This window comes from Protomyctophum parallelum, assembly GCF_964188405.1.
Source record: "Protomyctophum parallelum genome assembly, chromosome: 20".
Taxonomy (NCBI): domain Eukaryota; kingdom Metazoa; phylum Chordata; class Actinopteri; order Myctophiformes; family Myctophidae; genus Protomyctophum; species Protomyctophum parallelum.
In genome coordinates this window covers 20515153-20541907 of record NC_139718.1, presented here as the reverse complement: position 1 = coordinate 20541907, position 26755 = coordinate 20515153, and positions in this window count along the sequence as shown.

The window sequence follows — 26755 nt, the reverse complement described above, 5'->3', positions numbered from 1 at the left end:
AACACGCCACCTCTTCCTCGCCCTTCTCTCCCTGGCTAATGTTACACGTGTCACATTTATAGAAATAACATCCCCCCCGCCCCCCTCATCAGGGGAATTAGGGTTATATTTCAGGTTGTCTTAAATCAGAAGAGGAGCTTACGGCTTATTAAAGTGTCGTCACGGCGCCCACCGCTGAGGATGCTGGGGGATTTGGTATAGTCGTCTTTGAGGCTGGATCGCTCTGATCTTTTCTGGGCCGAGGTCAGATTAGTCATTGATCTGAAAGGCTAATTTGAAGCCACATTACAGCTGTGAAATTACAGTACTGTATGCATGCATTCCATTTTGCAACGCAAGCTGGACAATTTCTGCATGTTCCTGCCAAGCACACAGCCAGATAAATGAAGTAGTACGACGCTTGTTATCAAATAGGCCTATCTACTCAGTTCAGTCAAGCCTTTCTACACCAGTATTTCAAGACATGGTCGATTATTTTATTTTATTAATTACTTTAATGCTTTATGGTGTCGTCCACAGTTAACAGTTTTGTATTGAATTGTGCTTGAAATGTACTGTAATTCTCAAAACTGTTCATTAATACCAATCAATCAATAAAACTCCAGGGAGCAGTTCCCCTTGGTGACTGTACCTCAACATACAGTACATTAACATTCTCATTACATTAGAGACCAATGCCAAATGTCATGAAGAGAAAACATGCCTCTGTTTATAATACATACAGTATACAGTATGTTGTATACAATGGAGTGCTAATGACGGCATTGGCGGCGTTTGGAAAGGCTGTCATTAAGATGGGAGAAGTACTCGTGCTCCCACAGTAACCGTGAGGTTGCTGTGCAGCTGTTTACCTGTTGATTAATTCTCCATTATTTAGCCCCAACCCAACAGGGAAATCTGAACGAAAAACAAACTATTTGTTTTGTTCTTTTCTTCCTACTAGAGTTGTCAGTTCACTGATGAGGAATTCATTCTGTGGTCTGGGTGTAGGTATACATACATCACCTCTGTGGTTCTTTGACACCTTCCTATACAGTTACCGGTACATACCCCTGTATTAGACAAACAAACAAAAATATAATGAACCTGTGAATTATTAGGTAGCACAGAAGCGGATGATAGATGTAGTTTCATGTCTTCCATTAGGACCATTACAGTGATACAGTGATAGTTAATTATGAAAACAATTTGTTGAATTATGTGATGTGTACACAATATGTTGTCTGGCTTTGTCTCCTAGTATGGTGTATCGTTATGTTATGTTTTACTCTATGTATCACAGATGCACATGCGACAGGTGCACTATAGAACATGCTCTATTGTCCTTGAATGATTCGTTCTCTTTTACGGTTTTGAATACTGGACAGTGTCCAGTATTCAGAAGTCCCTGGATGTGTGCTACACAAGAATGCTATATGTGTGGTACTGACCACCAAATGGGATGAACACATTACTAACAAGCATCTGGTGTATCAGAGAAGATTGCAGTCAGGAGGATGAGACTAGCCGGTCACTGCCATTGACACTGGGAACTCACACGCACACGCACACGCACACACACACACACACACACACACACACACACACACACACACACACACACACACACACACACACACACGCACACACACACACACACACACACACACACACACACACACACACACACACACACACGTTATAAAGTGCTCTTTATAACGTTACTGCTCAAGTATAGCTACCCCCACCCACCACTCCGGGCTCTCTCTTTCTCTCATGCTGATGCACCATGTGAGATTAGGTGTGAAGGCCCGGCCACTCTGCAGGCCGGGCCATGCACTGCCCGCCTGCGTGCATGGCTGACTGTATTAAGCATAAGCAGCTTTTCCTGATAGGGCTCCATCCAGCTTTAATTACCACAAACTCACAGAGTCTGTGGACAGCTCCTGCCACTCTCTACAACAAACACAAAGAAAAGGCCCTTGCCTATAATGCTGGAATGGTAGTGGAAGAGAGACGGAGAGAGTGTGTGAGAGAGAGATGTGGGGGGAGCGGGGGGAGGGAGATGGATGCAAATCAGGCAATGTCTGTGCTCAAGTTCATCACAATGGTGATGATGATTGAGACGATGGTAAACAGCGGCCCTTGACAAATGCAAAACGGGTGAACAACAGCCGGCAGAGGCCCAATGGACAACAACAAAAAACAAGCAGGACCACAGGCCACGTATTTAAAGACCTCCATATAGTGTGAAGTCCACAAGATGGTCACATATTTGGTCAGGTCACCAATTTCACCATAACACCGCCAAACAAAAAGAAGTGATTGACTTTCTGAACGAGATAGGGATCTTTCACAGGATCTAGGGTGCAACACCCCTCAATACTTATAGTATAACATAGCATATAGGAAGAAAGTAGTGCATGGAGTCAGACTACATACTCCGGTACAGTAGGTGGCGGTATACACCTGAAAGCAATTGGTTGCAACCCGCCATTAAATCCAAAGAAGAAGAAGAAGAAGAAGAAGAAGAAGACAAGCTCCTTAGGTTTGGTAGTAAAAATAGTAAAATAGAGTAGACAACTTACCGGTATGTAACTTTACACTGCATGGAAGTTGAGTACTGGCTGGTTTAATTAAGTGAAAATTGCTCAGTCACAAACAAGTGTGGGACAGTTTGAAAATTCATCTTCACAAACTCAACTGCTTGGTCGATTTGTTTTGATTCTGCAGGTGAGTTAGCTGTGTGTGTGTGTGTGTGTGTGTGTGTGTGTGTGTGTGTGTGTGTGTGTGTGTGTGTGTGTGTGTGTGTGTGTGTGTGTGTGTGTGTGTGTGTGTGTGTGTGTGTGTGTGTGTGTGTGTGTGTGTGTGTGTGTGGAGAGGGAATGAGCAGCATAGTGAGGAGGCATCATAGTATGCATCATAGTGAGGAAGCTTAGCTTTATGATAAAAGTGTTGATAGCTATATTGGGAACAAATCGGGATATTGTTTTGTGATTGGGATCACAAAACAATATTTTGTGATAAATATGTCTGTTTAGAGTACGACTGTCTGTAGGAAGACCGCTGCAGATGATTGGGGTCGGATTCGGGTCAGACACTGTTGAGCAGCCAGGCCATTCACACCGAGCACCGAGCAGTCAGTTCATCTATTTCAAGGCAACCAGGCATGTTCAAAGCCCCACAGTTTCCTTCCTAAAATTAATTATTTATCCAATATAAAACTAACATTATGTATACTGTATGTACACCTACGTATACTAGGCTGTGTTGTGACAGGATATAGGCTATAGGTAGTTTAGGTACTATACTTAGTATACTACTAGGCTGTGTATATGTCCAGAAGGATGCAGTATTACATAATACGTATACAGGCTGTGTATGTTTGTCTGCTGTTGCTAGTGAGTTGTGACGGGGTACAGTGTACACTACAGTATATGGCTCTTGGTCAGCTCACTTTCCTTCTACCTTACTTATACTCAAAGCTTATGGTGTCCCTCTCAACCTGCTCCACAGGTACACAAGCCAGGGTGATGACCCCAGACCCCCAAGCTTCTTCTCAGCCCTGAGTCCATTCTCCTGCTGTGACATGATGCTGAACCCTATAGCCTGCCCTAAATCCCTGACTACTGCACCACACCAGAATGCTATGTGTCGTACTAAACATTCAATGCTGAGTGAGAAGATGGCAGCCAGGAGAATGAGGCTGGTCTGTGCCATTGATACTGGGAGGAAAGCACTGGCCAGCTAGCCAGCTGTATGGAGGATGGAGATGACTGGAGACGCCGCTGGAGAGAGAGAACCAAAGGCTCTATCTGTTCCAAAGGCACCCTGGCATCAATTACACAACCGATGATGTCAAGTAGAAGACGGCAGGGTAGGAACTTTGTTTTTTGCTGCTTTGCTGCTGCTGCTTGTGTTGTTGCTTTGTGTTTACTAGTGTGATTCAAGCTGGTGTACTATTTCCGTCTTTTTGGCCCAATGACTGGGTGGCAGGGCTGGACTGGCCACAGGTTATACCGGGCATATTCCCGGTGGGCCGCGACCGTAGGGGGCCGCCATGAATTTTGACAGGCAGGCAGGCCAATAGGCGGCAGGCCACCAGGAAAGGTCCGGGCGTGCTGCCATTCTGCCAGTGCCATCATGATAATTTCACTGTACCTGTATCAGTGAGTGACAATAAACCCTCTACAAAGGGTTGTGTAGTTGTCTGTTGGTTTGTATCATTGATGTTGTTCTGTAAAAGTGGTGGTATTAGGGCTTGTTTGTTTGTGTGTGCCTCGGCGGAGCGGGCGGTTGAGTTTCTGCTATCTGCGCGCTGGTGGTGGTGGACCAAATTCGCGCGAAAATGACCGGGCCGAATTTTTGTCCCAGTCCAGCCCTGCTGGGTGGCAATGTTCAGTAACTGTTTCCAACTGATGTGATTGTCTTGTATTTGCCGTTGAAGGTATGTGAGTTGCTCTTGCTCTTGATCGCTTCAATAATCCTATGAGTGAATTCGCTATTTCCTTTTGGTTCAAGCTAGAGGTTTAGGGCTTTGACATAACAGCCATCTGTCTGTCTGTCTGTCTGTCTGTCTGTCTGTCTGTCTGTCTGTCTGTCTGTCTGTCTGTCTGTCTGTCTGTCTGTCTGTCTGTCTGTCTGTCTGTGTGTCTCTCTCTCTCGCTCTCGCTCTCGCTCTCTCTCGCTCTCGCTCTCTCTCTCTCTCTCTCTACAACAGTGAATATCAACTGCTTTGCAGCGTGATTGTGATTTGTCATTGATTTTTGATTGGCCTAGTTTCTGTTGCCCCCCTGATTGATTTGTAACAGTTGTGTAACTGGCCTCTCATGTATTTCACCAGACAGATGTGTTGATGGATGGAGTCCCCTCAGTGTGGGGCAGACCCCAGCACTGCCCAGAACATGTTCTTCTGTTTTCAAACTTAGAACACGTTAATGCAGCTTAGTTGAGAGGAATGAAGTTTAGGTAGACTAGAGCTACAAGCTTTTATGATAGACCCACCCGACACAATAGTGTTGAAAAGCAAACCCTTTCTATAATGGAATCTGCAGCTACAAACCAAGTGATCCTCTTCTATAAATACTGTCTGTGAATCTGAAATTAAACTGCATGTTAAATGGATGATTAAATCCAAAGCTGCAGTAGTCTAAATTGTTTATATTAGTTAGTTCTGCATTCCTGTGGTGATGATAAATTGGTCTATCATGTGTAGGCGTATGGCTTTTCAAATGGAATATTACATTGATTTACAAAGAAAACATTTGGTCACGGATTTCACTGGTACAGTATATGTGCTATTGTTTTAAAAAGCACCAATTCCTTTTAAAACATTGTAATTGTAATACTTAGATCCATCAGACCTCCACTCTCGTTGGTGCACAGATCAACTTTTGTCCTCTCTTATTTCATCCTGTGTACTTAGGTGCTCTGCTCAACAAAGGTGGAACACAGGATAGTATTTTGATTGCACCAATCTCTGCTCTGATACAGTCTAGGGATGCAACAGTTAATCGAACTAATACATTTAATCGTATTAGTTAAAATAATAATTTACCACTAGTTTGGGTTAGTCATTCTAGAGTAGACATTCACAGAAAAGTATGTACTGTACAAGCTCACATAGCATATACCGGTATTCACTTTTTTTGCACAACACTGTTGTTGACATTTCTTCATATCAAAACACGCTCTTGATTAGCGATTAATCGAAAAAGTAATTGATGGAATAATCAATAAGACAAATAATCGATCGTTGTGCATGAAAACAGTCAATCAAACCCCTTTTGTCATAGCAACTTAACGTGAACATGAACAAGTATTAGCAATTACCATTTGACCCAGGCCTGACTTTACTAACAAGCAGGCTATGCCCTCACCCATGTTAAACCTGTACTGTAATTGCTCCTAAAGGACTTTAGAATGTCACAGTATTGTACCATAACTTAATTATCCTAATGCTCTTACTGCAAGGCAGCACAATAGCTTGCTTTGTAGAGAAAGGGTGAATGGAGGTGAACATGCAGCCGAGTATGAGGAAGAAACCCGAATGACCGCAGTTTGTGGTGAAACGTGGTGAAGTCGCGTCAAGGAAGCCTGACGGAGCTCTTAAAATAGTGTTTGTGAACCTATTGTGATCTAGCTGTTCGGTCCCCCAGAATACATTATCCACTTAAGCCCTATTTTATACTTTATCATACAACAGTTTTGCACGAAAATAGCTAGGAACAGGACAGTTGGAGAGAGTGTGAGAGGGAAAGATGGTGTGTGGGAGTGTACTGTGTGAAAGAGAGCAATGACATTGTCCCCTTTTTTGATAGAGTTAATACAAAGGCAACAAAAGCAAAATGCTGATCTTGAAGCTTGGTGTCACAGTAAACCCTGAGGACAGTGTGTGACTGTCTGTCAGTAGAATCTCTGTGTTTCTTGGTGCTTATCTTGATCCTGCCCTGAGTGTTTAACCACATGAACCCTGGCATCCATGTTCGGTGGAAAATAGAGTGTGAGAGATTTGTGTACGTGTGTGTTTCTGTATCTCTAATAACCCCTAGGAATGAACTGACGGAAATTAATACTGTCAATAAAAAAATCCCATCTTTCCTCTTTACTGCTTGCTCCTGTTGCTAAATTATTTTACCTCCCTACTGTTTCTATGTTCAGATATGCTTTAGATCTCCCATTGCTTTGTTTGGCTAGAATGATAATGTAACTTTATTGGGACAAAGAATAATATAAGCCCATGGGGAAGAACAAAAATACATTTATATTTTAGCCAATTAGCTGGCTCTCTTATCCACGGTTAATTTTCAGATAGATAGGAGTGACATTGTACAGTAGCAAAGGTCAACCGGGTCCGGGCTCAGGAATAGGACCCAGGACTCAGAGCCTATGTTGTACGCTCTTTAACCATAACCGCACCCCAACTGTGACCGTTTAATGGCAGGGAAGCTTCTCAGCTCGGAAACACAAGTTGAGTGACAAATCTCTAATTGTAGCTAAAGTAAAATCCTCAGTGTTCGTTTTACTCTGAGAGTGTTCAAATGAGGATTGTTTGGTTATAAAGTACACTCCGAGTTACAAATGGATTCATTGACACTGAGGATTTGACTGTATAGCCTGCATGCCTTTCAAGGCTATTGCCTTAATTTGGCAATGGGAACAGGAATGTGGGGGCCGGGAAAGCATTTGTACGGTTGTACCGCTTGGTGTAACGAGCTGACCTAATTACCCACTAACGAGCCACAATGAATGAGGCACAGATGATCCCCGTCAGCCAATCCAATGCACTCGTTCACCACCCACACTTCTTGGAAAACGAATCGGCACTGCTATAGGCTGCTGCTAGTATACGCCATTTTTCATACTCCATTCCAATTGGCAATGACTGGCTTTCAAAGTTTGCGGGAAGGGAAGGGCCCATTTTAAAAACTATGAACGCAGTATCCAATCTACGTCAAAATACATTGCCACACATTGAGGGGCCTCTAAACAACACTGAGCCAAATGCAATTCACTTACACACCCATAGTGGGCGCCACATACAGTACACTTCTAGCATTAACAGGTTGTCCTGTTAATGCAATTAACAGGAATGTTAAAGTTAATTAGGTACTAATTGTGAGTGTGAGTGTCAAACTGGAATTTTGGCTTAAAATAGTAATGGTCAGGGCCTGTAAAAAAAGGCCTTATTGTATATCATGAACACAACATCCAATCAACTCCAATTATTGAAATCGCATGTTGAGGGTCCTCTCCAAAAGCGCTTTCGCTGATGGCCATAGGCGATGCCACAAATGCAAGGGCAGAAGCTCTTACCAGAAGCTTCCTGTGTACTTCAAGCACAGCATAAAGCTACAGTATTTAAGCACTAAGACTAAATGATTAAAATATGTCACATAGGAGACACACACACAACCTGCGGCCCAAATTTCTATAGGGCTGTAACAGGGTCGCTATAGGGATCATGTGGTTAAAAAAACATTTTATTATGATATTTTTACTCTAACTATTCTCACCCCAACATATATTATACAGTACAAGAGCAAGAGCATACCGTGGACCCACCAGTGTGCCAGTTCACTCCCATCTCCAATGTTTTATGCATAGACTTCTGTAATGAGACGTTTGAGCCATGGGAGGACTGTTCCTCATACACATGACTTACATGTGTATGAGGAACGATTCCACATGACACGCGTGTCTGCTCAGTGTCTATAGATCGGTTCATATGCTCCCCATGTGTGAAGGCCTCGCCATGGTGGCCATGCAACTAAAACGGCTGGCCGGGGAGGGAGGGATACAGTATGTCTGATTTCACTGTCTATAGTGCCATTCACCGGAAATAGCCAATGTACAAGGTCACAACCTGTAACATTCATGACACATCGAGAGCTTGTAGATCGTCTGTTTTCCGGCGCAATGGGCCAACGTTATTGATTTGTTATCATTTGCAAAGACATTTAGAGGCTTCTTCATGTGTGTCGCTCGCCCTGCCTCTCTCTCGATCTATTTCCTGCATTCTCTCTCAATTTTCCACCCTTCTTCCTATCCTCTCCATGTCATTTTCTTCTATCTTTCTGTTGCCAGTCTGTGTACTCTCACAGGTCTCATCCAACCCTGTGCTATTTGTGTCATATGCAGAATTTATGTGCGGGTGTGCGACTGGGATTTGAACGCTGACAGACTCCTTCTAAATCTGTCTCTACGCTGTAAAAATCATCAGTGTCAATTTAGTGTACAAATGTAACCAATTGGACCCACAAGGGTCCCTCTGGTTATACTTACTTGTACAAAGAAAATGGATAAATTACCATTATAGCAGTTGCATTTATTTCATTTCAGCTTATCATGTGAACCAATCAAGAAAACATAACAGGAATATGATTCATTTGTTTTTCAATTGAAACAGGCAAACAAAAAAATTTATATATATATATATATAAACAAGCACAATTTGCTTTAAACAAAGCATATGTGCACAATCAAATACAAATTAGCTGTGAAGTACAAACCCTGGCAAGCCACTCTCACACAACTCCTATGACACGTACACACTGCACGCACGCACACACACAGGCCCTTGAGGGTATGAGGTCTACTCATCCAGAGCTCTGTCCTATGCTAGTTCTGTCATCTCTCTTCACCCTTGGGACTTCTGGGTCCCTCCATCCCTTCACAGTCAATACCGACTCCCCCCCCCACCCCCCCCTCCCCCCTCTCTCTCTCTCTCTCTCTCTCTCTCTCTCTCTCTCTCTCTCTCACACACACACACACATGCACACACCATGTTCCCACTTTTCCCTGTGGCCGTGTATAAATCAAGCTGAGGAAATCACCATCATTTCCACCCTGCCTGTTCAGAAGGGAAACATAAAAAGCTCTGTACAGTATGTACTAGCATAACAATATCTATTAAAAAAACATATTGGACATTTCTGCCACATAATTATACCCATCATAGGACTGTGTCACATGGCAGTAATTGAATTGCAGCTCTACAAGCTCACAACCAGTCATATCCGCAATGCATTGTGAGCTTGTAGATCTGCCATAGTCGGCATGTGACACTTTTGTACAGCGAAGCATAAATCCGGCTCTAGGAGGAGATGAGAGAGAGAGATAGAGAGACAGACAGACAGAGAGAGAGGAGATAAAGGAAGCAGAGAGCATAAAGAGGTGGGAGGAGGTGGAAAGGATCAAATCTATATTCCCTCTCTCTAACGTGCCAGTGATAACCACAGAGGCCAAGCTCCTCTTTTCAAAGCCGTCTAAACGAGGGAGCGGCTAAAAGCCCTGAGAGCCTTTCAGCCGGGCCTCACCACAGCCAGACAGTCGATACGGCATGGCCACAGGGCGGGGGGGGGGGGGGGGGGGGGGGGGGGGATACAATACAAAAAAAACAGAAAGGAAAAAAAACACACTCCCTGTGGCCAAATCTGACATCCACTTTCAGCGTAAACATGTCCTCTTGTCGCACATGGCTCGGACCAGAGCCGGGCTACATCCACCATTGATCGCCCTGAGAATTACAAAACGAAATAATACGGGGCACATTTATGGGGCTATTTCTGCCAAAGATTACACACAGATAGAAGAGAAAGAGGCCCTGGGGAGATAAGGAAACAGTAAAGGGGGGGGGGGGGTGCAGGATTAGGGAGGTGGGGGAGGAGAGAGGCTGAAGGAGATGGAGGGACAAGCCTGGGGACAGGCTGTGACAGGGGAAGGATGAAAGCCAGAGGACAATTGCTGCTGTCAGTTTTTCACCATTAAGACCTGAGGCCGATTCTACAAATGTCTTCTTTTTTTTGTCACTTAATTTTTTGAACAATAGCAAAAGAAATTAACACATACAGTACAAACAAAAAAAAAAAAAAAAAAAAAAAAATCAACATTGCGTTTCAAACCTTCATATGCATCACATATTCCTAAGCATTTACTGTTGCTCCTCATTCCCCCATACCCTTATTCTTTCTGTTCCGTCTTAAATGTTAAGTTTCTCCATGAGATGTATCTCCTGAATCAACTCCTCACATTGTCCCTGTGTTGGAGGTTCTATCTGTCCCCATTTTCTTGTGATAGCTTTCTTTCCTGCCGCCAATAGAATGTTTACCAGATATCTATCCTCTCCTCGTATCTTTCCCTCCATCAAGTTTCCTAAACACAAAACATCACACTTCATAGGCACCTCATATCCCAATATCTGATCATGTATCATTTTCCAAAAATCGTCCATTTTGGGACATTTCCAAAACACGTGAATGATCCACATTTACATCTCTACAACCTCTCCAACATTCTACAAATGTCTTCTAAATCAGTAGTTATTACACGTTCAGGATTTTTCAAAAATGTTCAAATATAGCAGATTTGTCCCACGCTGTGAGCTTGTACAGCTGCTATTTTTGAATAACCAACGCAAAAATCTAAAATGACACAGATACTTAGAAGTATAAGGACATTGCTTTGCTCACAACCTTAGCATCCTGTATTCCAAGAAAATTAAAAATCATCAGTCTCACATTTAAAACATTCCTTAAGTATTTCTTTATAAAACCGCGATATTATAAATCATGAATATCAAATATTTCAGGCAGTCTACTATTCCCAAACAGTGTAAACATTTCATTTTTAGCGGTTCATTATTATTTTTATCAATGAACAGGCCAGAAAGCAGTTACACAAACATTTCATTCAATTAGACATCACAACATCAGCTAGCTTGCAGCTAGCTTAGGCTGCAAGGGTGAAAAGAAAATGTTGAATACAAGATAAAATGAAAATAATTTGCTATTGCTACAAATGAATGAACAAATGTATTTCCTAGATTAGAAGAGCAATGCCAAACATAAATTCATATTGACGGCTGGCCAGCTCAAATCACAATAATTGTGTTATAATAAAATATTGATTCTATCACTTAAGTGACTGCTTGGGTGACATCGTTGTTGCCTTCCTCCCCATGGCAGCATCTTTGGCCTGCTTTAGTCCACATCTCTGCATACCTTTTCTGGCTGTCCACAGAAGTGAAGAGTATGGTTCAGTTTGACTACCTGCATAACACATTCTCACAAAATTGATCGAGCTGCAATATGACAAATTATAAGTACAGGAAGCACTATCATTGAATAGCCTTTCAAATACTTCCAAAACAGAGATGGAACAGTGAAATGTGTGTGGCTCACTGGATTTTAAAACGTTAGCTCCAAATTCGTACGGTCACAGGGTCATATCACACATAATTGTTACCTAGGTTTAGGCATTGGTTTTTGTGATGTTGCATCCTGCATGCTGTTCTCTCGTCTTGCACACTCTGCTGTTGAAACTGTGCAGCCCATGGACTTGTGTAACTTCAGTGCAATATCTACTTCTGCTTTCGTGGTGATTGTTGTGGCATCCCTTCTCTGCAGATTGGAGAAACAAAGTCAAGGCCTTCAGCGGTTCGAGCACATCTTTTACACAAGCCAACTCCGATTCGAATAACCACAGTGTCCTCTTCATACTGTAGATCCCTGCACATTTGGCTCTTTCTTTGGCATTGTCATTAGACGACTCCTGAAAGAGCCGCTCCAGGGCTGGGTAGCTCTCCTATAACGCTGTCACAAGTGCATGATGAGGACAGCCAGCGGACATCAAACCTTTCCCTACTTTCCGCGCACGCATATCAAACTCTATACTGTGGACTGTTCCAGTTGTCACAAATGCTTGGGACTTTTCACGTGGGGGAAAAAAATCACGTGAAAAACACATTGTCTGGCTTGCGTGACTTTATTGACTATGTTGCGTAATCAAGTTCATGCAGTGGATGATTATCAATTTTTTGTTTGCTCACACAGAAGCAGTTCTATATTCTATTTGATGATCGTAGCAGCTGCCTGTAGTAGAAAACGAACCACCTCCTCCTCACTTACCGGGTGCTTTAGTGTTTATTCCTATTAATAACAACACTACATGTTTAAGTCAGTGGCACTGACAACAGCAGAATCAGCCTTGAGAGATTAATAGCCTATATAATTTAGTGTGACCAGAAGTAGGAATAAAACATATTCCCACCGGCAATAAAAAAATGAATGATCAGCTCACTGGCCTCGTGGTTAGTGTCCACCTGCGATTCAATTCCTGGTAGAGTCATACCAAAGACTATAGAAATGGTACCCAATGCTTCACTCTTGGCACTCAGCACTCAGGCTGTATTGGGGTATGTCTCTGCGACATACTTTTTTTCTTTTTTAACAATATATTTATTGCATTTTTCTTTTTTTTAACAAACAGACAATACAACAAAACAATACATAATACAGACAATACAATTACTTAAAATGAAACAAACAAAAAACTAACAAAAACATACAGTACATAATAAATACAGTATAATAAAATAAGGGCACTTAGATTGGTAACAAGTAAACAACGACAGAGTCCTTATGTCCACAAGACCAAACAGCTGCAGAAAATACAATTAGACATTTTCAGTTTCCACCATTAAATAAGATAAATCATTAACCGTAATATATTGGATAAACCGTCCCCATATCTTATCAAACATCTTCTGTTTATTCTTCAAAGTATTCTCTGCGACATACTAGTGCTGGGTGTACTTGTACAGTACATCAAGCTGTTGGTCGGACTTAACGGGAGGTCTGACTTAAGGGCAGTCCCCGGAGGAGATAGGGTCCTGACCTATAGGCTGCATGTCTCGGGAACTATTGGTTCCCAAGGTAAGGCATAGGAAATGTATGGACATATTTAATTTAGTTTGACGACAAGCGGGAATAAAATCTATTCCCATGTGGTAAAAATGAATGAACAGATGCACTTTCCATGCATGCACTTGATTTTTTCTCCATGAAGCTGCATGGTAGCAGAATGGGGGTATTAAAGGACAACTTTAGTTTTTTTCAACCAAGGTTCATGTTTTAGGTTGTTATTAGAGAAACTAAAAGGTGAGTGTTCATTTTCTTTCATTTGCTGCTTTCTTTTGTTTTAGGGATTTTAGCTCTTTTTGACAGGGGGGTGGGGGCATTCGAGCATGGGGCTAAATATGTATTTTTTTACCAAATTTGATGGTGATGTATTTATTTATTATTTACTATAGTCCTAATAAACCCCAGGAAATTACATCTGGCCACAGAAGATCACATGATCTACTGAATGTGAAGGTAGCCTACTGGGGGAGGCTTATACTGTGTGTATAGGCTCAATAATAGTTTGTCACATTCAATATATCCTGTGATCTTTTGTGGCCAGATGTAATTTCTTGGGGATTATTATGACTATAGTAAATAAAAATAAAAAAATCGCCATAATATTTTGTAAAAAAATACATATTTAGCCCCATGCTCGAATGCCCCCACCCCCCTGTCAAAAACTGCTAAAATCCCCAAAACGAAAGAAAGCAGCAAATGAAAGAAAATTAACACGCACCTTTTAGTTTCTCTAATAACAACCTAAAACATGAACCTTGGTTGAAAAAAACTAAAGTTGTCCTTTAAGCATGTACCGGTTATACCGGTAAGTAATAATTGAAGGTGATAACATACGTACGGTAATTATAATAATATATGGGTGTGTTTATGACATATATGCATCGTTGATCAGGCCAATTGCTTGTTTACAGTGCGGTCACTGTTTATTTAGTAATCCCATTAATGCTCGGCATGCATCCAAGGTTTCAAGGGAGCACTGGGGTTATGTATGATCTTCATGCAATCCTTGAACTGCATGTTGAAGTATATGGCATTAAATTGTTAAGCTGTGAATATATTGACCAAGAGAATAAAACACGAATGCTTGTGTGTACATCATTCGCTAACCCAGGAGCTTACGGTGACATACATGTCACACACACAAACTTGATCCTAGACAGACACTGCTTTGGGTGGCATGGGGACTGGTACCAACCTACTGAGCAATTAAAAAAAAAGGGAATGATGAACTCAAGATGGGCTTTCAGTTGGAGGATTAGTTTATGTTCACTACTGGGATTATTACACTGTATACGTCTTGCTTCGACTGCCACTGGCTATATACACAGTACAGATGGCAGCCGTGGTATGCCTTTAAAAACAATATTGAGACAGGGTAGCGGCAGCACGGGTCAGTGGCTCTGTGGTGCAGTGTCGATCTACAACAGATGGGCCCCGCAGCAGCACTGGAAATCCCCTGGCACACACACACACACACACACACACACAACACACAACACACAACACACAAAAACAACAACCCTGACTCTCCACCTCCATTTTAAGTCCAGCAACGGTGTTAGCTCCTCCAAAACCTCATTATCTAATGACATATCTCAGTGAGTCAATATCCTGTGGGAGAAACAGTGGATTTGTTTTGGCCTCAACCCACCACAAAATCTTTTCAAATTAATATCAGAGGAACAGGATAATTTGGAATGATTGCAAAGTACCAAATCTACATATCTACAGGGAGTGCATATAACTGGGAGAGAACCTTTTTCAGAGAACTGCATTCACACACAATCAATGCCAAACTTTGATTTAGTCTTTCATCCAGTGTTATCTTAGAGACTTAGAAGAAGTTCTAAGAAGTTCAACAATTATTGTGAACATTTTAATGAACCGTAATGTAGTCAATAACCATGGTTCCCTCTGTGCCATGCCTGGATAGGACGCCATAGCTAGGACAATCAAAAAAATAATAACAACTTAACACATTCCCTACCCTGCCCTGAGGCACACCGGTCAACCATAATAGGGGTTTGAGTGGTTACAAAATGGGTCTGCGAGTGCTTGAGGAGAATCCAAGATTCAGACTTTTATTTATTTTTTCTTTCATGTCCATTTTACGATGCCATTTGCTAAACTTTAGACAGGGGGGAATAAAATAACTTGAAGCAACACTGAAAAGAAAATGTGGTCCTTTTTGCTTTTCATCTGTTTGCACTTGGACATTTCATCAAAAGAACAGCAACAACTGATGTTTGAGGGGAATATTTTTTTTCTTTTCGTGTGTGTGTGTGTGTGTGTGTGTGTGTGTGTGTGTGTGTGTGTGTGTGTGTGTGTGTGTGTGTGTGTGTGTGTGTGTGTGTGTGTGTGTGTGTGTGTGTGTGTGTGTGTGTGTGTGTGTGTGTGTGTGTGTGTGTGTGTGTGTGTGTGTGTGTGTGTGTGCGCGTGCGCGCATGTTTGCGTTTCCCTTCAGTGCAGTTGGGGGCAAGATTGAAAAATCTATGTCCGGATAAAACAACGAATTCATCTCTGGCCTAACGTGTTTTCTGGATGTGGCACCCTGACCTCCCAGGAACAAAAGACGCCAGCACAAGTCCCTGAGATTAGTCATTTTCAGCGGGAAAGGGCCAGTACATGTTTCAATCGATGAAAATGTCATCAGGGACAAACCTGTTTTCCTCAGTGCTGTTGTAGATAAATATTGTCCAATACTGTACTGCCAATCACTCTCTGCCTTCAAAACAGAACCCCTCTAACACCCCAAACATTCTCTCTCTCTCTCTCTCTCTCACTCTCACTCTCACTCTCACACTCACTCACTCACACACACACACACACACACACACACACACACACACACACACACACACACACACACACACACACACACACACACACACACACACACACACAGCCATGTCTTTTTTAACATCAAATAATAAGCATTATCTACTATTATCAATAGTACACACAATATTTTAGATTTGATCAGGAATAGCTCGGTATAAGGAAGCCATTGCTGCAGGTGACAGTATTTGTATTCAGAAATGGATTTGACAAGAGGCTGATGTTTTAAAATGTAATACTAGTGCATCTCAACTTTTTGGTGGGTGGTAGCTATATGTGGGAAACATAATGAGAGCAGTGACACAATGTAGAAGACATACTGTACAGTAAGGCACAAGGTGAGTTAACACTAAGCGTTCTGTCAATATCACAGAATAGTTTGATAGTGATAGTGATCTATTTTATAATAACTACTGTATAATCAATGTAGTAATGGATAGTGTTTTTGTTTCGCTTTGCACCATCCTCCTTTCAAAAAGAAACGGCAAGTTATTAACATGAGCCCGAGAGTTCCGAGAAATACAATCACAGTTGACATTTTGCTGTGAATGAAACTGAGATGTAGGCCAGGGCACAGAGCCACACGGCAGCTCATTGGAATAGGGGATGATTAGCTTCCGATGTCTGTGAATCGATGAGGGGAAGAAAATGTAATGGCGTTGCAGAGACCGAGCAGTGAAATGGATGTGCTTTCGCACTTCTTTCATAGAAATGGGAGCAGGTGTGCCGACTCCGAAACGGTGTTCATGAAATTCAATTCCACTTCAGTTTTATTATATGGACCTGGGTTCGTCTTTTCATCACAGATATCCTTTCTTTGTTCTATGCCGGGAGAAGTGAGACTGGAAAAGCTTCTCCTTCAGCTGTCTGCAAGGGAGCAAGTAATAATGCCTTTTCAATCAACTGAGTACTCACATAGTGTGTCTATGGGCCCTTTATTGTAAATAAATAAAATTACTGTGTGTGATATTGGCCTGGTGGCTCATTGTGTTTCAGTACATCTGCCCCTCCAGCTCCACATAAAGACATTGATGCAAGGCCTCAGCTGGAGCAGGGCTACAATGCCCTCCCCCCCCCCCCCCCCCCCCCCCCCCACACACACACACACACACAAACACATGCACGTCAGGGGGCAGAACTGAGCCAGGGCTCCATGTATGTACTGTATGCGTGCATGAGTTACGTAGCATGCGCACATTATGCGCATGCACATGCTTGCAAGTGTGCACTGATGTTTGTGTACTTGCGTGCATGTGCAAGTGCGATCATTGGCAGGGTGCCTCTCCAGTCTCCACACAGAGGCCTGTTGTTATTGGAGAGGGGCTGTCTCCGTTCCCTTCATCTGAGGGGTCCATACAGATACAGCACCATAGTGTGTGTTGGCAAGACATGCAGTCCCATCCCACTGCGACTCTCTTCCTCTGTAGACGCAGGGTGCTAAGGCTTTGCAACCCCCATCATTCTGTGAGCCAAGAGGAAGAATGGGGGTGGGGAGGGACAGGCGGGTAAGGGGGACAGAGGGGTAGCAGGATGGAGACGGTATATTACAGTGGTTTAACTCACTTTTCATTTCAAAGATCCCAGCTTGGTGTTTTTAGGTCATTGGACCTCGCTTTGATTTTTAACTCTAGTTCCTAACGATCAATCATTTAACATCGAAGCCCTGTATGACGATTGCTGTCAGCAAAGCTTATGGAATTCTGAAGGATCCAATCCATCCCAATCATAATCTTCTTCCCACATAAGTCAGGTGTATGAACGAACTGTCAAGAATGACGAAGAACCAGGGCAAAGGAAAACGCTAGTGTTTGCACTCAGAATTTTGAATTCCATGACTGCCAGTGACAAACCATGGACAATGTTTTTTTCTTTCCTTTCAAACTCCAACTTGGAAAAAGTGTAATTTCTCACTGAACAAATCCTGAGATGAATAAATTGAGGCATCTTTCATTAGGGTATAACTGCTATAACACATAAAATAATACGTCACCGATAATTGCTCAAGCACAGAGAGACCGAACAACATACAGAATTTTAAATGAGTGAAAACAGAAAGTTGGCGGGGATGTGTGCTACAGTGAATCAGCATTGATTACCCCTTATTACCCAGTATGCCCCACTGTATGAGTCATAGACACTGTGAAGTGTTTGAGAATTCTTCTCAGAATCACATCATGGCTTTATTAGAGAGCGAGGGGAAAGTGATAGTACGATGATGTATGATGTATGAAGGTTTTAGTAAGTAAGGACCACTTCCCCCAACTGTAGATTATACACCGACAAGTGACTTGACTTTGTTTCTTTGCTCTTTCTTTCTCATGGTGTCAGTCTATATTATGTGAATTATGCTCTCAACACTGACGCACTGTGACTTTAACAATTAACGTCCATAAGTATATACCAGTAAGATGCCCTGAGTGCGAGAAGTCGTGCTGCACGCATCCGCCTGGGTGATGGCAGATGGCAGACTGCAGGCGAGTGCTGGCATGGGGGGGGTCAGATCAGCATATGGAATTAATTCTGTACTGGCCGTATATGGAGTATTGAGTGTGTTAAGGCAGTCTGTAGGATACATGCTCAGGAGGACAACACAATAATGAGGCACGACAAGAATTCAGAGTTCTAGAAGTATGAGGATTTAGTCAAAACTTACATGACCTGTCATGGTAATGTAAAACCCAGTCTGACTCTCAGAGTAACATAGGATCACAGCCTTTATAGATTTCACCCTCACAACAGCCAACCCCCAACATAGCCTCAAGACTTGAGCCTATCAGTTCAACAAATGGGACAGTAACAGAGTGAAACAAAACAGCACCACAGGGGTGTGACAGATGATATAATCTCAATGGCTGTACTGCAATTTAGAGGAACAATTACAAAGATACTCTTTATAAAGGTGTGTTATTAAATGTTTACATCTACATTTCTACGACAAGTGTACAGGGTTTGATGAGGTCGGATCAACATATGGAATGTCAGAACAGGTAGGACGGGTTGGGAAGGATCAACATATGGAATGTCAGAACAGGTCAGCTCCATATATGGAGATCTAACGGTTTGAGGTTTTACGTCGGATGTAGAGTTGCTGGCCGGCTCCATATATGCAAATCTAGGTGATGATCCAGTCTTTTCCATGGGTGAAGTGCTGAAGTTAAATACATACCAACCACCTATGAACACTTTATTCCATACAAAGTGAGTAATTCTCCATATGATAATGCATACAGTATATTCAAGTCTCCTTCTGCAATGCTGGCTTCAGAGCTACAGTAGTGCATCATTTCAGGGCTACTTATCATGCATGTCCCCAGGTGCAAAATGCTAGGTGTTTTGGGAAATTGCCACTCGGAGCGTGGAGAACGCTGGCACCGAATTGATCCTACATTTCAGAACGACATCAGAGATCCCATTTGTATATTCAAACCATCACTCTCACAGAATATTCAGAACGTACTACAGGTATGAGCCAAGGAGAATACACAGCAAAGTATTTGAATATTTATGATGGTGGCCAAATGGAATCCAGCTAGGTCTCTGAGCTTGCAAACAAATGATCTGGCACTCCACACTGAGAAAACAACTCACTGTATGGGTGATTCGTTAATTAAGATGCTTGCCAAATGCAGGGTTTCATATTTGCTTAAACGTGGCACTCGAAATAAGCTGACACCTTTCTATTTTCCCTTCATTTCGTTTTGCCATCTCTGATACCATTTGTAAAGTTCTCCAGGATTTTCCTGGAGAACTGACTGACTGTAGTACTGTATCTGATTATGATCCATTATTTCTCAAGATTAAACTAGGTAATTGTGTTTAGAAAACAGTACAAATGTGATGACAGTAGTCCACGGCCATCTGGTGTGTATACAGTATATATTGTGAGGACTGTACACCAAACTCAGGATACACGTTTAACAGTGTGCAAAAACAAGCAGCGTTTTATTCACAGAAACTGAAATCTACATTTGTTTGTTCTTTCTTTGCAGGAATAATGACATTCAGAGGTAGGTGTTAACTTAGTTGTTTTTTTACACAGTTAGAGGGAGCTGTCGTCGTCCGGGATGTAAGTTATAATTATACAACAGGTCGTTTCGAGGAAGCAATCTGATTGGTTGAAACAGCCTATTAGCCGTGGATCAAACGAGCACCACTCCACACCTATCAATACAAAGCTGCTCTGTTTTCCCAGAGCGCAAGCAAACTCTGTGGCTAGGCTAGCTAGTTTCTTGAGACATCTGTGGTCGTAGTGACTACATTGGTAAAAAAAAAAAAAAGCAGTGATTTTCTTAGTTTTAAAGGGATTGTGACATTCAAAAAAAGGTTTTGGAATTGTTCTTGTTTTTTTTAGGTTTTCTAATCTGAATTGCACCCAAAAAACATGAACTTTTAACATTCAGTAGATTTTCTGTGATCTGGGATTTTCTGGCTCAAACAGGTGCTCTGATTTGCCGGCAGTAAGTGACATCACTTACTGCAAATCCCATATATGTCAATGGGATTTGCCAGCAGATGTCACTGTTTCACTGTGTTGCCTGTTTTCATTGTAGCTCAAAAGGCCCAAAAAACCCCAAAGAAAACTTCAGACCACAGAAAATCCACTGAATGTTCAAAGTTCAGGTTTTTTGGGTGTAATTGAGGTCATAAAACCTAAAAGAAAAAAGAAAAAGAAATGAAAATGAATGTCATAAAACCTTTAAGGGTAACTGTTGTATAATTGCAATATTACACTCGAGGGTGTGGTTTAATATCATTATTGCCACTTCACTGTCGTGGCAATAATCACGTTAAACCACACCCTCGAGTGTAATATTGCTTAATTCAACTTAATTCTTCATAGGTAAGTAAAGTCATTGCAAGGGGTTCCAACAGGTGAGTATAGGGTTAACTTATATTTCCATCCAACAGGGAGAAAGGCAGTTCCAACTCAGGTAAGTCTTTGATAAAGGGTTTAACTCAGGTAGGTTTCTAATAAGCAGTATAACTCAAAATATAGGTTAAGGTTTCTGCACGGTAAGTCTTTCTACTCAGCCTGTACTTGAGTTGAGTATTTGTACTCCTCCTCCAAAGGCTGTGTTAGTGTACTAGGGCAGGTATTACTATTTCACTCCTTTTCCGTACTCGTGTACTGGGGTAAGTTTTCCTCACTTTCCATTTCCTTGTATTACTCGTGACAGGTTTAGCATGCGCTAGGTTGCCAGCCTAGCCGCGTGCCCCAACGGGCACAGGTCAGTTTAATTCACAGATATCACATAGAATGGGATTGTGAATAATAGTGGTTAATCTCGCTCACCGCCCAACTGTGCTTGATCCTGCCTGCTGGAGAGACGTCTAGTTGTGAGACAGAGAGCAGTGGCTGTTATACTCCTGGCTCTCATCAGGTGATTGATTCCATACAGGTGCTGCAAATTCCAGTTGATCAAGCAGGTAGGGTGTAACAATAACATACTTTCCAACAATCACCTGGCCCAGACTTTGACGCGGTTTTCTTGCCCTCTGTTTCAATCGCTCTTGGTGAGCTAGATACCATTGTGAATACCAGTAATAGTGATAATGTCGCTCACCGCCTATAGATACAATATGGTCTTTACTCTTTATTCAATAATGTGTGCATAGTACTTGGTGCACAGATAAAACAAGCGCAGATAAAATACCATATAAATGTACAGAACCCTGCTTGTAAAGAGGGTGCTGTTGCAGGCTCAGGGCTTGGTCTTTGTGCTTGTAAATAGAGTGCTGTTGCAGTATGGTGTTGGTGTTGGTGTCAGGCTCAGAGCATGGTCACATACGGAACTATGTTTTTTGTGTCCATATCAATACGCCCAACAAATAGTTCCTTGTGATAGAGTGGTCAAAGTTGAACGAAAGTTGCGCTAATATTATATTATATATAATTAGAAATAGGTCAACAATACAAATGACGCTAGTTTTGTGGATTAATTTACTTTTTATGCGTGGCCCCAGTGCCCTCCACAAACTGACCGGAACTACCTAATATTAACCAAAACCAGAGCAGAACTCCCACCATGGGAATCTGGCAAGCAATTAATACAGTTGCAACCACTATATTAATTAATGGCAAGTATTTCATACAACTTAAGTTAAAAAAATCACTATCCCTTTAGGAGTAAGATAATTACTGTAGTATTGTATTGTATTGTATTGTATTGTATTGTCTGTCAGACCATGGAGAAAGCTGGGTGAACAAGAGGGACTTATTGTCTGCTCCTCTACTGATTGCCTCTGTTGTTTCTTTGTCTCCGTCAGTACATTTCCTCTTACGTTTATGTGCAATTTCATGCAGCCCCCTACACCCTGCTCACGTCTTTTTCCCATTGTCCATTGCTCCTCATTAAACGTTTCTCCCATTTCACTGACAGTTTGTTGTGCAGTTAACTAACTAATGTGAATCTCCTGCTGTTTGAATGGAGTTTAACTGCTTTGTGCAACGCCTTTTTATAATGCTAATCACTAAGTTCAATTGATTAGTGCATCAATCAGAAGAGTTAATTGGACAAGCACATGAATGCTAATAAGTGTCTGATTTGACAGAGCCAGAAATCTGTTATTACATCGTACATCATCATTACCCATAAACCACTGTACCCTATTGCTAAACTGTGAATACATAATGCTGCCACGTATCTCTCAAATAGATGAAGTTCCCTATAATTAAGCTTTAATTGGAAGCGCATCGCTGAGAGACAGAAGGGTGAGGGCGGGTGGGGGTACAGTTAATCTAAAAGAATATGAAATTAGGCTGTGTTGAGAGGGAGGATGGGGAGGTTTTGGATTGTGTTTTTTTCTTGGTGGAAGTCAGCGCTTCCCTACAGCAGGACTCATTTCGGCAGTTAGAGACATCATTAATGAGTGGCTTCTAAAGCCTCTGACCTTTTGACCTAAGAACATTCAGACCCACCCTTACCTACAGACCCATTGCCAAGCCGTTGTGAGAGTCCCCACAGTATCTTACCCACAGACACACTGCCAAGCCGTTGTGAGTCCCCACAGTGATCCCACAGCTCTGTTGCCAGGGAAATGAATGTTCTGTATGACCGAATCAACACAAATCAACACACAATAACAGAGCCTCACTCACACAGCAAATTGTCTTTGATTTTGCTCCCGGAGGAGCGATTAACCAGGCATTGTCAAAGCACAACTATGAACCACAATTATTGTTTATTATTAGCAAAGCGTGCATGAAAAATGGCACAATGCAATTCATTCAAGCTGTTTTAAAATAGTGATACAGTTTGTGTGACACTGTCACACAAAGTAGGTCCCCATAGAGTTCCACATTTCTGATGCGGTCCGTCCATGTGACACCTAGTGCCATTCGTAGCATTCTTGTGTAGACTCCATCCAGGTCTTTTTCCTGTTGTATTGTAAGGGTCCATGTCTCTGCCCCATACAGCAGTACTGACTCCACAGTAGCTATGAACAGCCGTCTCTTAGGTCTTCTCCCATATCTGATTTCCACACTCTCATTCCGTGCAAGGCTTTCCAGGCAAGTGCTCTCCGAACCTTCAGATCCAGTGGAGACAGTCCAGGCTCCGAGGTACTTGAAGTCCTCGACTCGCTCGAGCACCGTCCCGTCTGCAGTGGCAATGGTTTTGTCCTCAGTGTTGACTGTCATTACCTTTGTTTTCTTGGCGGATATACTGTATACATTTAACATGCGTACAGTATGCATGTTTTTATTCTTTATAATGTATATCCGGCGTGTGGTAGGATGGTGTTATTTTTCGGGCTGTCAAACTATTCAAATGTTTAATCAGATTGATCACAAAATAATGTATGAATCATCATGATTAATCACCATTTTGTAAAGTATGCCCTTTTCTTGTGGGAACCGAAAGATAAGTGACTATGTAGCTCTCGCTCTCTCCATGTCTCTCCGTCTCTTACCCTGTTGTTGTGCTATGTGATTTGAGCCGCTGCCTATGTAAACTGTACAGCCCTTTATATAGCAAAAACCTGCATCCAGATAGGCCATCTCGTTTGGATCTACAGTATGAGCCATCAGATACCAGAGCAATCACGGCACAGAGTGGATGGGATTATGGGATGTATGTGGCGGGTAATCTAAGCATGCATTAATCGTGTTATTTAAAAAATAATAATAATCTAATTTCACAAATTCTCTAACTCGGTTAACTGTTATTTTGACAGTCATAGTTTAGACCAAACGTTAGTTTCATGAGAGCATGTGAATTCACTGGTTCCTATGTATAGGCCACATAATTACTGGTTCCTGTAGGTATAGGCCACATATCACTGGTTCCTATAGGTATTGTGGAGTCTCGCCACAGTACCACCAGAATAATGGGCGCGTTCCTATGACAACCAGACAAACGCCGACCTCGCAGACGTGCTCCGCCCACGGACGTGTCAGACGCCATCTACTACCCCAGTGCGATCCTACACCAGCTGCGTCTAATGCGGCCGCCGCCCGATTAGCAATCAGAGACAGCCGCAACCCTTTATAAACGCCAGTTGAACTTAGCCCTGACACTGGCTGGTTCACCCAAGAACGCTCGGACAATGTATGTCGGCAGCTTGGCGCTGGATGGTAAGTCCACACTCCTCTCGGTACCGGATCCCTCGACACTATCTAAACTCACTGTTTGATTGTTTGTACCGCAACTCAATTCTGTCTTGTATTCCACTTCATCAGGCTTGTAGGAGTGGGGCTGAAAGCACACACGGGAGTGTGTGCCCCCCATAAATAAGTGATGAGTGGAAAGCCGCACCTATACCTGGAAACCCACCTGACTCGGTTCGGGGACGAGTAGCAGAAGACGGGACCCTCGTATCGACTAGCAGCCCACCGCACGTTAAGGTCACAGTAAGACAACTGTTCTCTCACTATCACACGTTTGGCTAAGAAGAGGCACTTACAGACGCTTGAGAAGCTAAGGATAATAAGAAGAATTGTGAATGAAGAAAAGCACCTTGTTGATGTTTACTGAAGAGAAGACATATAGTTAACTGTGTCACGTTAACCCTGAAGACTGTGAAAGAAGAAGACCGTGTTGATGTTTATCGAAGAAAGCATATTCTAGTTAAAGTGTCACCTTAACTCTGTGAACGAAGACAGGCCGTTTGTGTTCAGTTAAACCCTTAAAAGACTTTAAGTTGGCGAGAGCCCCGCCTTACTCCGGTGAAAGAAGACCGAGACTGTGATTAGAAATATAGTGCTCTTTTCTGTTAACCCACTGGCTGTCTTTGACGTACCTCGGCGTCCCCAGTATATAGAGAGAAATCAGAGTATAAATGCTTGTGTACCTACCTGTTGGCCGAGCCTAAGGGGCCCTAGGTTACATACTCACCCGGTCCCGAACCAAGTACTTTTACTCTGATTACTCGCCCAAATGTATCTGAGTACTTCTACTCAAAAGTACTCTTCTGTGCCCTGTGGATAGAGAAGACTACCTAACATCGTACCTACCTCCGGGGGAGCCTCCTGGCACCCTCTGGACCCTGAAAAAGAAGAAGAGGAAAGTTATAGAAAAGTCTAGTTGGTAGATAGCCTAGACCGGAGTCTCAGGCCCCAACCCTGTACTTACCTTGTGCTCTGACCGCTTGCTAACACCCCTCTCATCCTCTGCAGTGACGATCCAATCCAAGGAGGCCTGACTTCCAGGAAGAATGTTATCTCATGCATAATCTGATGTGATATTGACTTTTGTCTGACATTATCTGAAATAAAACAAGGGGCGCCACCGTGTGTCAAACCCTTGATACTGCATTCTGACTCCTGATTCCCACCCGACCTCCCACAGTATATAGGCCACATATCACTGGTTCCTATAGGTATAGGCCACATATCACTGGTTCCTATAGGTATATAGGCCACATATCGCTGGTTCCTATAGGTATAGGCCACATATCACTGGTTCCTATAGGTATAGGCCACATATCACTGGTTCCTATAGGTATAGGCCACATATCACTGGTTCCTATAGGTATAGGCCACATATCACTGGTTCCTATAGGTATAGGCCACATACCACTGGTTCCTATAGGTATAGGCCACATATCGCTGGTTCCTATAGGTATATAGGCCACATATCACTGGTTCCTATACAGTAGGTATAGGCCACATATCACTGGTTCCTATAGGTATAGGCCACATATCACTGGTTCCTATAGGTATATAGGCCACATATCACTGGTTCCTATAGGTATAGGCCACATATCACTGGTTCCTATAGGTATAGGCCACATATCGCTGGTTCCTATAGGTATAGGCCACATATCGCTGGTTCCTATAGGTATAGGCCACATATCACTGGTTCCTATAGGTATAGGCCACATATCACTGGTTCCTATAGGTATAGGCCACATATCACTGGTTCCTATAGGTATAGGCCACATATCGCTGGTTCCTATAGGTATATAGGCCACATATCACTGGTTCCTATAGGTATAGGCCACATATCACTGGTTCCTATACAGTAGGTATAGGCCACATATCACTGGTTCCTATAGGTATAGGCCACATATCACTGGTTCCTATAGGTATAGGCCACATATCACTGGTTCCTATAGGTATATAGGCCACATATCACTGGTTCCTATAGGTATAGGCCACATATCACTGGTTCCTATAGGTATAGGCCACATATCGCTGGTTCCTATAGGTATAGGCCACATATCACTGGTTCCTATAGGTATAGGCCACATATCACTGGTTCCTATAGGTATATAGGCCACATATCACTGGTTCC